General features: G+C 47.3%; 2 long non-coding RNA genes across 4 annotated transcripts; one reads left to right on the top strand and one right to left on the bottom strand.

The window, feature by feature from the left end:
* Positions 1–362: 362 nt before the first annotated feature.
* Positions 363–2074, top strand: LOC121099049. Its single transcript, XR_005831406.1, has 2 exons — positions 363–786; positions 1583–2074. It is a non-coding gene; the product is annotated as an uncharacterized LOC121099049 (long non-coding RNA).
* Positions 2075–2150: 76 nt separating this feature from the next.
* LOC121099048 lies at positions 2151–9845 on the bottom strand. Of its 3 annotated transcripts, none has more exons than XR_005831404.1 (3): positions 9465–9845; positions 9045–9172; positions 2151–7793 (listed from the first exon to the last, which is right to left on the bottom strand). It is a non-coding gene; the product is annotated as an uncharacterized LOC121099048 (long non-coding RNA). The 3 variants fall into 3 exon arrangements; XR_005831405.1 differs by having other exon boundaries at positions 2151–7790; XR_005831403.1 differs by having other exon boundaries at positions 2151–9172.
* Positions 9846–9897: the final 52 nt, after the last annotated feature.

Raw genomic sequence — 9897 nt, 5'->3', positions numbered from 1 at the left:
AAGTTGAGCCTGGGAAGAAGGGAGGGGTGGGGGGAAGGTTTTTTAAGGTTTGGTTTTAGTTCCTGTTATCCTGCTCTGATTTGACTGGAAATAAATTAAACTAATCTCCCCAAGTTGAGTCTGTTTGGCCCATGACAGTACTTGGTGAGTGAACTCCCTGTCCTTATTTCGACCCACAAGACTTTTGCTGTATTTTCTCTCCTCTGTCCAGCTGAGGAGGGCAGTGATAGAGTGGCTTTGGTGGGCACCCAGCATCCATCCAGGGCCAACCCACCACAGTCATCTAGTACACCCCCCCTGCAACGACCCGGGACATCTTCAACTAGATCAGGTTGCTCAGAGCCCTGTCCAGCCTGGCCTGGAACACTTCCAGGGAGGTATATGGGAGAAAGACACGTGTGGAGGGAGAAGCTGTGGCTCCTCTGAAGCTAGGCATGCAGGAGGTGGCAAGTCGCCTGGCTCCAGCATCGCAGAGCTACCTCCGCTGCCCTGGGACTCACAATGCCAGGCAAAATGGTGCTGGCCAGCCTGATCCACAGGGGATGAGCGAGCCAGACCACAGCCTGGGCTCCCTCCCTCCCTGGGCAGGGACAGCAAGGCTGCGCTGCAGAAGTTTGAGCGACCGGCCTCGATGCAGAAACGTGAGGCACTGGGGTGTCACAGCTCTCACAGTGCTCTGCTGCTGCCCCACATGGCTCAAGGGCTGCAGGATCACACGTTGGGCAGGCAGTCCTGCAGGAGGAAGCACAGGGGAGAAGCCTTGATGTTACTCTTGCCATTTAGCTGGTATGAATTATCTTTTTATCTAGTGGATGAATTACACCTGAGGACAAAACCTCTGTCTTACAGCATGCTTTAAGGGCTTTTGTTATTTTGCAACAGATTAATACATAATTAACTTTAAAGCATTGCATGCATTTTTCTGTAAGATTAATACCATGTCTGATTGAATTTTTAGCCCATTTCCATTTATACAATCTTTTTACAGTCTGGTTTAATTTAATTAGACATTCCAGTCCCTGACACTTTTGATTTATCTTAATAAATTTCATAAGCAAAGATTGAGCCAGCTGCTTTTGCTGGAGCGCTATTGCTTTAAGGAAGACAGTGTCGGATCTGTGTGAAGACCTACTTTGTGTTATGCCCCTGTTCCATCCTGTGGTCTGTCTAACGAGGATTCTGCCTAATTGTTGCTACCAGAATTTCCAAGGCTGGTGTGAAGAGCAGAGGCAAGAGGCACTGCCTGTTTCCTCCTGCTGGGTACATTGAAGTCCCCTTTGCTTGTACAGAAACTAAAGGACCCTCACAGACAGCAAAACCACAAGCCCCGCATTTATCAGCACAGATAAATGGTGCCTGTGTGCTCTCTATTTATTTTGTAAAGGGCACTTTCTGCATTAGGAAGGCAAAGATACTCTGGGTGCTGGTTTTTGCATGTTTTGCCAGGTCCTAATATTAGCTAAGGTTTGCCTGTTTACAATAAACCCTGATTGATCTGTCTGTAAATATTTAGCCTAGTGACTCCTCCCCTCTAGCTGTATGGTGAAAGAAATCTTTCTCCTTTTTGGGTATTTTGTTTCAGAGGAGGAATGTCTTCTTCTTGCACAGTCTTGTAGATGAGATGACTTTGGACATGTCTGTACCTCGTTTCATGCCCTGCTCCGGGCCGGGTTGTTCACCCTGCAGTTGTGCCTGCTCAGCCCTGGGGACAAGCCATGCAGAAGGAAGCCTGGATCTATTTCTCTTCACGTCTCTTCACACGTGGCAGGAGGGGTGAGGATCATGCCAGGCTGGGCTCCCTCCACCAAGATCATCCTTCTGAGGAGTTAAAAATTAATCACAAAGGAGGAGTTAAAGCTGTGAGGTTTGTGAGGGTTATCTTGTCTATGGGCAGGGTTTTCACTGGGAAATAAGGGAGGGAGGGAGGGAAGACACTGAAAGTAGAATCAGCAGAGAGCATGGATGCCAGTGGAGGTGGCAGTGGACTGAGAAGCTGGGGACATGAGAGGGAGAGGGCACCCAGAGTAAAAACTGAATAAAGCCCTGGAGATGAGATGTCTCTAGCTGGACTGTGGTTGACTGCTTTGGCTTTTGTTTTTCTGTTTCTTGGTAGCCCTTCCCTCCACATATAAGAAATAGGAGAAAATGTGAATATTTCCAACATTTTGTTGTATTTCCAATCGGAGAGAATTAGTAACTCACACTAGAATGGCACACAGTCATTTTGTTAATTTGTGCTTGAGCAGCGCTGACAGGAGCTATGGAGTTCCCAGGGTGGGTGGGAGAGGGGTTTGGGCAGGGTGACAGCCTGGAGCGGTACAAGGACCTGAGTGGGGGACCAGGATGTAGCAGCTGAGTAAAGAAATCTGCTAAGAGGATACACGGTATGGCAGCTCCTCATCCCTGCTGCAGCTCCTGGTGGGGCTGGGAGGAGGTGTGAACATGAAGCTATGCTGACCCTCTCGCAAGGCAGGAGGATGGCCACTTGGCAGAAACAGAGTGGAAGCACATCACAGCAGGCGGCAGCAGCAGCTGCTGGGTTTTAATTCAGACCATCTGAATGCCTGTAAGAGGAGAGACCTTATAGACTGCTCGGGATTTCTGAAGGTTCAAGTGGAGGACAGGGGCTGGGATGAAAGGGGACATTCCAGAAGGGAGGCTGCACAACAGCAGCCACTGACAGCTGAGCCTCCTCAAGGGCTCCCTGTCCCGACGCTCTCAGGATTTCCTCTCTGCTCCTGTACCACATCGCTGGATCCGCTCCTGCTGCGGGCAGCGTATCCACGCTACCCACCATTAGTTGGTGTGATGGCTTTGAACATTTCAGCTTCACAGGAAGGTGCAGCAGCACTTCCCAACATGGTAGGAAACTGCTCAGAGGAAGAGGGAATCCTGAATGCCTTGCAGACATGGACCTCAGGATGTTTCATAACAAGATCCCATATTATGGCATTCAACAGCGATTGCAGAGCTGAAATGCCTGAAGCAGAAGTTTTGGTTCAGGCCACACTATTTGTCCACTTTAGTTTGTTCCAAAGCCTACGTCTGCAGTGCCAGGAGCAGAAGCGCTTCCAAGCCCCTGGACTGAGAGAAAGCTCTTCTGCTTCACCAAGGCAAGCCCTGGGGATGATGCCTGTGTTCAGCCTGTCAGGAAAAGAAACTGCTGTGTACAGTAAGAGGGACAGAGTCCTCTAGTCACGGCACCTGAAAACGCCACACATTGCAGCACACACCAGCCCTGCCTGCTAGAGACAGCTTGGGTCTGACACCCGATTCATCTGACTGTGCCACCCACCTCTGTCAGTCCTCAGCTGAAGCTTTACTCCATGGCACACGCCAGCCTTACACACCCCGACCCCTGGTAAAGGGCAGAATTTATCCAGCCTCACTTGGCTTCATTGCCCAGCAGAGATCAGCCCCAGTATGCTGACAATATCTTGTCTGAGATGCAGGAGTACAGATGCGCTGTCATGCACCTTCCTACTCTCCCTATGTGCTGAGGAAAGAGAGAAATGGACACGGAATAGTCATTTATAAACTGCTGCAATTTGGGGAGGAGGAAACTTTGAAACCTAAGCCAATCAGGTTTTGCCCACATCCTATGGACTTTAAAAATTGCTAACTAGATTAATTCTTCTAAATAAACGCACTAGTACCCAGCTTGCCCTGTGTCTACGTGCGTCCTGCTGTGGAAGGAGCAAGCCAGCAGATGTACTGGAATAAAACCAACACTTTCAAATGCGAGGAGCACTGCTGCAACGCTGCAGTGAAAGGTAAGCCACCAGGTTGCTTGGCTGAAACGTACAGACAAACTATTTTTTGCCAGGTGTCACGCTTGCAACAAGTCACTTGTTATTTCTGAATGACCTGCACACCACAGCTCGGAAACCCTGCAAGACAACGTGGCTTTTGGACTCTGCCTGCCACTTCTTAGCTTGGGAGCATCTACCACTAACTGCCAGGGATCCCATAATAATTACTGACATTTTATCTGCATTGTGTCACACAGTGAAATTACAGCGGGATGTGACAAGACCGGCTATCTAAGAACAAAGTCCTCTATTATATATGAAGCAAAACCTGCAGAGCGAATATCAGCTTTGGCTCCTCCTGCTGAAATTAACTTCTTGGTTACTGATCTTTTCACATCAGCGAAGACAAAAGTCCCTCTAGAAGCTTGTCTGAAAATCCAGCAGAGTTTTTCCCCCCAAAAAAGTACTGGATGTGTAGATCTAAGTGCTAATGAATAGAAGTTGTAGCTGGGATGTATTTTTGACAAATGGCTACAATGAGCTGAATCACAGCCAGCTCCCTCAGAGGAAGTTGTTGCACATTTTGGGTTAAGGAGTTACTGGTTAAAGCAAAGAGTATTCAATCAAGGTAGTACTGTCAGCCTCTCAAGTTCTTAGAATTTATGAGCTTGATCTCTACAAACTATATATAAAGATTTCTTTTGATAAAACAACACTTGATTTTTTCATTTACTGCTTAATTCTCAAGAGCTGTGGCTTAAAAAAAACCCAGGCCACATGAATATTGTAATATTTTGATAAAGATTTTGTGCTTATTCTCTAATATATCCTTAAATAGCTGAGATGCTGTAAGGCTTCAGTGAGTGGCACCTCTCTTTAATACAACCTGTGACTCTCAGAAAAGTGATTTTTATGGAGCTGAGTTTGGAAACCTTTTCAGCCCCCTCCCAAAAAGGCGCCACCACTACAAGAGAGTTCCCGTAATCTACAAGAAAAAGAATGCTCAAATTTCCTTGAACTGAGCAGCCAAGACCCAAGCTCAGAGGCTGCTTTTAATAATATTGGCTTTATCTTTCCAGTGCTCATTTCCTCTTTTTATACGCTATGCTGGTGCCTCCACAGAAGAATCTAATGAAGATTCGGCTTCATGCAAGTTGGTTGGAAAAGTGCTGAAATCCTTGGATGACCTCCACAGCAGAGGCAAAATCAGTGTTTACTCGATACTCCTAACCATAAATGAGCAAACGACAGCTAGCCCTAGCCCTGCTCCCTACGCTCCCAACTCAGATCAAGAGCTCATTCTGAACAGGACACACAGCTGTTAAAACGCTGACATGTGTTTCCTGATGATAGACCAGAGCCAAAAGCAGAACTTGTTCAGAAAGACAAGCAATTTGATCATATTTTGGCAAAGATAAGAGGAAGCTTTACAGAACTGTATTCCCTGCAGGGGCCAAACTCCGATTAATTGGAACTGCTTGGTATTCAAAAGAGCTGATGAAAAACTTTTGAAAGCCATTGAGGCTGTTTCTTATTTTTCACTGGCACAAGCCACGATTATGCCATTCAGATGAAAGAATTAGATCAACATTGTGTAACCGAGATCAGAATCAGACCCATTCTACAAAGGCCTAAATTTTCTGTTTCTGTACCTCCCACCCCAGTGAGATAACAAACCCAGCCTATTTCCAATGTTAGGATTAATTTCTGTTGACCTCTTCTGCATAGTCTTTTAGCACCAGAAAAACAGTCACATGCCAACATTATACAAGTCTGGGCTTTTAAAATCTTGGGCTCCATTTCCCACAGAGGTATGGCTGCAGCGCTAGACTGCTTTGCTAACTCACTCAAGTCTGGCTGTGACACACAGCTTGCTTGAAGTTACGTTACACAAGAGGATGAGATAAGATGACCCATTAATTTTTAAATCTACCAATCAAGGTGTCTTCATTTGTTTCTTAATAAAAAAGGGATACTGCAAACTTACTCACATTGAGATATATATGTACATAGAGAGGATATTTATCTATTTATACAGAATATTTATAAAACATCAGTACACGAGCACTCACCCTACAAAGACAGAGCCTACTGTTTGAATTTCTAGTATGGGTGCGTATATATATGTATACACACACAACACATGTAAAAACTGAGAGGAACGCAGTATCATGTGTTTTATATGGGGCTGAAACCAAGGAGCTAAGAAATTTGTCAAGGATCATAAAACTGTAGCAGAATCAGAAATGAAAGCAAACTACCTTAAATACTGCTTCTGGTTTGGGCAGGGAAGTGCTCTGAGATCTGTCGATAACAGTGCATATAAGGCACTGTTATTCCTAAGGCAACATCTTTAGCTACATGATCTCCAAAGAGCTCGAAGAAGTGAGTTTTACCATACAAAGTATAGTAATTTTGGCTGCAATTCTATTGCCATTTACTCTACAGCAACCCGCACCAGCTCACTGGTTGCAACATGAGTCTATCCCACCAAAGTGGGTTCCTCGCCTTGTGTTTTACTCAAAGACTGCTCAAGGGTTAAGGCTCAGCATATGCAAGTTACAAAGCATGCTGTGTCTCATGTGTGGGAGTAAATGTCATATCCCACTGCACAGGGTATTTATAGAACAGCACTATTTGGGAAGTGAAACTTTTTAATGGTGAAGTTTTCAACCAGTTGCTTCAGGTTTAAGTTCTGAAGAATGAAACTGCAGAGAACCCCGTTTTACACTTTCTGGGTCTAGTTGGCTCGGAATATTACCATGAAACAAGCGGGGTCTGAGTCCAGTTACTTCGGGTTTAAAAGGTCCAGTCTCCACACCAAAGGACCGCTGCTGCAGCTGACACGTCAATCCTGTGTCCCCACCGCAGGACAGAGCACTACTTTGTCACCGTTAGTCACACTACCTGGTGGAGGAGCTCTTCCCACACACAAGTACAGCGCAGTCCCCAAGGGTCACCCTCAGACAGGCGTGCAGCTCCTGGGGGATGCCGTTCTTCAGGCAATCCGGCCGGCTGAGCACCCCAAGCCCCCGAGCTACTCCACAGTGGTTCTCCAGTGTAGCTGCCCATGGCCAGACACCAACCTTCAACATAAACTGAAGCAGGTGATCCTCTCTTCACTGAGAACAGCAACCCTGGGAAAGCCAACAGTAACGTACGGCACCAGTGACCCCCACGCTGCCAGTGCTGCCAGCTCAGCAGCTCACGCAAGGGCTGGACGAGGGATTGGATGAGCGGGCACGGACTGCAGCTGCATAAAGCTGGGGGTGACAGGAGGAGGTAAAGTGGTCAGAACTCTCCCTTGTTAAACTGGTGACACACCACAGGGGCTGAAGCTGGGTTGGTGGGATGAGGCTGAAGATCAGCCAGGGTGGTATAAGCTGTCCCCATCTCTAGATCCAGACTGAAGCTCACACTGGCAAAGGCCCCCCTGGTTCAAGTTCTTACACAACTTGCTATTTGTAACACTCTGCTTTTGGCTCACACACACACAGTGAGCACCAAATGTGGAACAACAGATCGAAAACTCCAAGTGAAAAAGCTGTTTTTTGATCAGTGGTCCCAGAGTAGATCACCTTAACCAAGCCAGGCAGAACCAAAAGGCCTTTTGTGAAACTAACTGTGCTTTCTGAGCTGTAACTATAACCACAGCACAGATTCCAACAAGTATGTCTTGACATTACTGGGTCACCCAAAGGGCAGGCTACACATATCTTGCACCAATTATTAATGCAGCTATTTGTGTTAACTCTCCAAATCGAGTAACTGATACACCTGGTGCAATTTACATAAATAGGAACACAGTTACATTTGCATTCACTCCATTCACACTCGCGTCGATAACTACTTGTGGGTTTTATTGCCACAATAGAAACCGTAGCTTGGCTGTACATGGTCCTGTAACCACAAAGAAGGGGCAGAGCAGAGGTTGGGCAGGCAGTGCCAGTCTCCCAGCCTCGCCCTCACCAGCTGGGTTACTTCTGCTCCGGTGGGTCAGACACATGGTGCTCTCTCCCTCCTCCAGACATGCTCTTCCTGCTGGAGAGGTGGCAAAAGCGCTCTGACAGACCGGTACACGCTCAGGTTATTTCCAACAAATGAACTCTTTGTATCTTTGAGCTATTGCAGTGTGCCCTGAATACTGCTTGCTTATTGGAGCAGTCATTATTACATTATTTACACTTTGTTTGTGCTTTCAAGACATTCTTTACAGCTTAAGAGTGACAAACTACTCTGCCAGCAAGCTGACTGAGACCACCGATTCATTTCATGTAACTTAACCACAAAAGACAAGCAGAGTATTCTGGATTTCAGTATTGAACTACGGCTTGTAAGAAGTGCCACACATGCTTCTCAAAATCTCAGTCCTATACACCTCCTGTTTGCCCTCTTCAGACAACAATTACAGAATGTAACTTCGATGGAGCCCACAAAATGAGTATTAAGGTTCGTTATGTTTTGTCAAAACCATTGTTTGATCTTCTTTCCACTGTGATAAAAGTGTCAAGGTCGTAAATACCTCTAAATGCAACATTATGATCACCTCAACTACTCCGGCAAAAATAACCTAACAAAGACTCCCTCAGATTTTTAAAGGCAGAACTGCTGCCAAATTATTTCAACTTCTGAAAAGCACTGCCTTGTAAAAATCTCTCTTAATTGTTCTTTATCTTGACCAGCAGACATTCCATATTCCTTAAGTGAGGGTAAGACAGTAAGAAATGTTGAAAAAGATGTGACCATCCATTATCATAACTCCTTCCTCACTTGAGGTTTTCCTGCTGCTTGAATACAAGGATGACTCTTCACTCGGGACACGAGAGATGGGGTGGATCTCAGGGTCTGTGCCTGTAATGCATGCCACCTGAGCGCAGGGGCACGCAAAACATGAACTAACTCATCCCTGAAGCCCAGCTCTCTCCATGCACCTCACTTGGCATTGACCACAGCTCAGTTCCTCCAGGAAGGACTTGACAAACCACCCGTTACTACTGGCCACCTCCTCATGACAACTGACCCGACGATACCAACCCCATTCCCAGCATTTTCTATTTCCACTTCAATAATCTCCAAAAGATTGGAGTAATCTGCAGAACAGCCTATTCACTGGAACATACCATGTATGATAGTGATCCACCGTGACAGGTTCATTTAACCCTGGTTTTGTACTACAACCAGGCAGCAGGGGATTATTCTGCAACATGATATAGCTCTGTTCACTTAGGAAAGAGCTCTCGGGACCGAAGAGTTATCTCCAAACTACATCAAGAGTCTGAGCAAACGAGGTACCTGTGCAGAGCCAGTTTATACTGAAGATGAGGGACACTGGATCTTGCTACTGCAGATTTCGAGACTGCTGAGAGCACTGTCACGGTGGTCACCATACACAGCCTCTGCCACCACTGTGGGTCATCCTCCTGCATGGGGCAAAGCATATTGCATGTCATACACGGGGTGCAAATCCAGAGGGAATAAGCAACTGTATCAGAGTCCTTTCTTGAAAGCTCTGAAATAATTTTTCTGTAGCCCCCACCCCTGAGGTAAGGGTTGGGAGTTTCCCAAACATCCCTTTACATAGCGTCAAAGCAAAGAATAACGCTTCTTGGGCAAACTAGAATCTGCAGAATAAACTGTCGCTTATTGGGGAGTGTCAGGGCCAAAGTGAGGGGTGAAAAAAAAAACACCCTACCAGAGTTCTCAGAAACTTACACTGCTGAAATCTCCACAGCAGGACTGACCCCCTTCCAATCACCTCCACAGTACCTGGGGACCAGGGCTCCCCCTCTTCTCCCCCACGGCCTGGACAGAGCTCTGACATCAGGCCCAGGCAGCGCTCCTTGCAGCCCTTCTCTTGGCATTTAACTGGCAGGAGTCAGCACAGGGGGAAAAAATAACCACAGAAAGTCTCATAAGCCCGAGGCCCGGCTGGGTGGCTCCCTCCCGGGGGCACCGGGGCCTGCGGGGGACCCGGGCCCTAGCAGGGCTAACAACCGAGCCGGGCGGCCGTTTAACGATACCCCGCCGCGCGCCGCACGCTCCCCGCGCCTGCGCACTGGGCTCAGCCGCGGCACCGCGGCGCCTCACGGCAGCGACGCGCATGTGCAGCGCGGCGGAAGTGGGAGGGGCGGGGAGTGCTTGGCAG

Source organism: Falco naumanni, chromosome 18 (genome assembly GCF_017639655.2).
Source record: "Falco naumanni isolate bFalNau1 chromosome 18, bFalNau1.pat, whole genome shotgun sequence".
Lineage (NCBI taxonomy): Eukaryota > Metazoa > Chordata > Aves > Falconiformes > Falconidae > Falco > Falco naumanni.
Note: the sequence above shows the minus strand (reverse complement) of the source record. Positions and strands in the feature narration are given on the sequence as shown.